Here is a 4551-nt window from a genome sequence, read left to right on the forward strand (position 1 = left end):
ATGGGCTTGAATCTAAAGAACCATATCTACATTTGAAAGAGTTTGATGAGATCATAGCTACTTTATATTTTTAAAATGTGTCTGAGGACACAGTCAGGCTGAAACTCTTTCCTTTTTCCTTGAAGGAGAAGGCTAAGACGTGGTTACATTCACTGTGTCCTAGATCTATTGGCACATGGAATGATATGCAGAGGGAATTTATAAAGAAATTTTTTCCACATCATAAAACGATTACCCTTAGAAAAGCAATCATGAACTTCACCCAAAAGGAGGATGAAACATTTTACCAATGTTGGGAAAGGTTCAAGGATTTGGTCAGTTCATGCCCACAACACAGCTTTGAAACGTGGCGCATTACAAATTTTTTCTACGATGGACTGACATCTTCCATGCGCCAAATGGTCGAGATAATGTGTAATGGAGAATTCATTAATAAAAATGTCGACGAGGTATGGGATTACCTCGATAGTCTTGCTGAAAAAACATAATCATGGGATTATTACCCAAAATCAAACACCACATCTAGGCCGACTCAATCTAAGGAGAAAGGTGGATTGTATCTCTTGAAAGAAGAGGATGATCTCAAGTATAAAGTGACTACGCTCATAAGAAAATTTGAGGCCATGGAAGGAAAGAAGGATAAGGTTAATGAAAGTGTTTGCGGCATCTGTGATTGCAACATTCACACAACTGAAAATTGTCCTACAATACCTGTCTTTCGAGAAGTGTTGAATGAACAATCTAATGCCGTAAATACTTATCAAAGACCTTTCAATGGACCGACCTCTAATACGTACAATCCTGGTTGGAAAAATCATCCAAACTTTAGTTGGAGAAATGGACAAACTGCTATCTCTCAAGGTTTCTTCAATCAAATTCCAAATTAAGGGATACCTCAAGAGGATCTAGTTCAAAAACATATTCGAGAACAAGAGCTACTTAATCAAAATTCAGCACAAGTGTTTCATGATGTTCACACAGCATTAGGAACTCTTGCGTCTATTCAAAGGATAGATTCACAATTAACAAGTGGAGGGAAGGGGATGCTTCCTGCTCAACCTCTCCCCAATCCTAAACCGTAATATGAAATAAGTGACCCTAGCTCTTCAAATCAAATGGAGTATGCTAAATCTATCACCACTCTTAGGAGTGGGAAGATCATTGATAAAACCCTTCCGGTTAGGCCCGAAAAACCTCAAGAACCAGAAAAGGACAACAATGATGGATCTAGTGATGCCCTATAAAAATTAGAACCGGAGCTTTTAGAAAAGCCAGTTGCTCCATTTCTCCAATAGTTGGTCGCACCAAAACCTCTCTTTAACTCTCAGGACATCCTAGAGGTGTTGAAACAAGTGAAAGTCAATATTCCTCTACTTGATGTCGTAAAACAGATACCTTCATATGCCAAATTCCTGAAAGACTTATGCACGACCAAGCGACGGCAGAGTATTCAAAAGAAGATTTTCTTGACCGAAAAAGTAAATGCCATCCTAAAGCAAGACGTGCCACAGAAATTCAAAGATCCCGATAGCCCAACTATATCATGTGTAATCGGGGACCATCGAATTGATCATCCACTTCTTGACTTAGGAGCGAGCGTCAATCTGATTCCCTACTCGGTATACAAACAGTTAGGTTTGGGGGAATTAAAACCCACCTTAACCACACTACAACTTGCCGATCGCTCTGTTCGTGTACCAAGAGGGATAATTGAGGATGTGTTGGTCCAAGTTGATAGATTTTAGTTACCTGTAGATTTTATTATCCTGGACACCGAACCCATCAATAACATAACCACTTAGATTCCTGTCATTCTTGGTCGCCCATTCCTTGCCACTTGAAACGCAATTATCAATTGCAGGAATGGTGTCATGACTATGTCTTTTGGAAATATGACATTGGAGTCAAACATCTTTTTCAATAACGGCAGGAACTTAGAGGATGATGACGATTTCCATGACATTAACATGCTTGACTCTTTCGTGGAAGATACGACACCTCTGACCCTCTAGAGACATGTCTGACCCACTCCCATGATTTTGATGATGACATGATTAGGGAGACGTGTGCCTTGCTTGATTCTGCATCGGTACTTGAAGTTAACCGGTGGAGGCCACAATTTGAAGAGTTGCCCCAAACTGATGTAGTGCCTCTACCGTCTAACCTCAAGCCGCCGAAGCTTGACCTAAAACCTTTGCCCTCTGATTTGAAATATGCATATTTAGGTCAAGATGAGACATACCCGGTGGTGATCTCTGCCCATCTGGAAAAAGAAAAGGAGAGTATGCTTATATCTACTCTCATTGAGCATAAGGGAGCCCTTGGATGGACGATAGCGGACCTCAGGGGAATCAACCCCTCAATTTGTACTCATCGCATATATCTTAAGGATAATGCAAAGACCGCTCGGCAATCACAATGTAGACTAAATCCAAACATGAGGGAAGTGGTTAAGGCCGAGGTTCTTAAACTATTAGATGTGGGTATCATATACCCCATATCCGATAGTTAATGGGTGAGTCCAACTCAGGTGGTTCCTAAGAAGTCCGGGATCACCATCGTAGCCAATGCCAATAATGAACTCATGCCAACTAGAGTTACTACTGGTTGGAGAATGTGCATTGACTACAGGAAGCTGAATATCGTCACGAGGAAGGACCACTTTCCTTTGCCCTTTATTGATCAAATCTTAGAAAGGCTAGCCGGTCATTCCTATTACTGTTTCCTTGACAGGTATTTGGGCTACAATCAGATTGAAATCGCCCCTGAGGACCAGGAAAAGACCACATTTACATGTCCCTATGACACCTTTACCTACAGAAGGATGCCATTCGGATTATGTAATGCCCTTGCCACCTTTCAGCGATGTATGATGAGTATCTTTTCTGACATGATGGAGAAATATCTAGAGGTCTTCATGGACGATTTTTCTATTTTCGGTTCATCTTTCAGTGAGTGCTTAGAGAGTCTTATATGTGTGCTGAAAAGATGTGAAGAAAAGAACTTGGTACTTAGTTGGGAGAAGTGCCATTTTATAGTTCATGAGGGAATTGTTCTTAGACATATTATCTCATCCAAAGGAATCGAGGTGGATAAGGCAAAAAATGATCTTATCTCTAACCTACCTCCACCCAAGAACATACGGGACGTGCGATCCTTCTCAGGACACACTGGGTTTTACAGAAGATTCATAAAAGACTTTAGTCTCATTTCTCGTCCTTTATGTAATCTACTTCAAAAGGATGCACCATACGAGTGGACTGAGCCATGTGAGGAAGCTTTCACTAATTTTAAGGGCATGTGGTGTCATGCCCCAAACTCAGAAACCGGGCTCACAAAATTCTCGATCACCAAATACGGCGCCGATAGCCTCCGCAGAACCCCATTCTCGGCTATTGGGATACTATAAAGAGGATTTATAATCATCAGTTTGATTCATAATGAACATAACCAAAAGCATAATCCACGAACAATAACCACAAGAACACCATTACGAAATCCACTATGATCAAAAACTTTTGAGTATAAGGTATATGTAAGGGAAATACAATATACTGAAAGTAACAAAAACTCCAGAAGCTCGACTGCACACTCCAACAGCGGCGAAGCTACGGCTGCGTCCTGGCATCACCTGCACACATCAATCGTGCATAAGCTTATAGAAAGCTTAGAGGGTGCTGTAAGTGTGTGCGCAATATGAGCGTGCTCAGGATGCAAGGTCAGAGAAATGCGGAATCATGCTGATGAACACATGTATGCAATTAGTTGTACCAAGGCCATATGGTGCAAAACATGAATGCGATCGGCCACATCAAGGCCATGCGATGCAGAATACAAGTCAAGCATGTCAATCCTCATTCACATATCAATGCAACTCCTCACTAGAGCATCAAATCAGTGCGATTCTCAGTCTGGATAATCACCGGGGTCAAGTACACTCTACGCTAGCTTGCCGCCCCTATCCGAATGCACAACTGGGAGGGTGGAAGAGACCTCACCATCCACCTGCCAACGAGTAAGGTCACACCCCTTTCCAACCGACCACGACACAGTGGGAGACGCGGCCTACTGGTATACGGCCCTCGCGCGCTCGTGTATCCACTCGGTCTTGACGTTGGAGTCATCCTCTGGTACCATCGGGTTTAGGGATTTTTACTCAGGGACATCTATGGCGCCCGTATGCTAGAACCAAATATTTTTGGTATCCAATCCTGCCATCCACGATGTGTCTGTGGAGGCTATGACCCTGATGTCACTAGGGCATACAGTAACTATAATTACACAAATGCAAGTGCATGAGTCACACTACCAGTCATGTAACAGTCCTGCGTGTACCATGCACTTATATCGGACAACTCCACCTATCAGGGAGCCCATAAATAGTCTGTTTGAAGGCATATGCTATGATCGGTCACTCCTCATATCAGGCATACATATGATGCGTATGATCATGGATCTATACTAAACATGTATAAAGAGATGGGCTCTGTGTATAACGGAGATGGGCCTAAACGGCCTACTTACTACAAGTATGGGCCTATCAGTGGGCCT

At 42.4% G+C, this 4551-nt stretch overlaps 1 non-coding gene across 1 annotated transcript; it reads right to left on the reverse strand.

Annotated features, from left to right (window-relative positions):
* Positions 1-233: 233 nt before the first annotated feature.
* Positions 234-340, reverse strand: LOC131234082 (small nucleolar RNA R71). Its single transcript, XR_009165495.1, has one exon. It is a non-coding gene; the product is annotated as a small nucleolar RNA R71 (small nucleolar RNA).
* Positions 341-4551: the final 4211 nt, after the last annotated feature.

Source organism: Magnolia sinica, chromosome 18 (assembly GCF_029962835.1).
Source record: "Magnolia sinica isolate HGM2019 chromosome 18, MsV1, whole genome shotgun sequence".
In the NCBI taxonomy this organism is placed as follows: domain Eukaryota; kingdom Viridiplantae; phylum Streptophyta; class Magnoliopsida; order Magnoliales; family Magnoliaceae; genus Magnolia; species Magnolia sinica.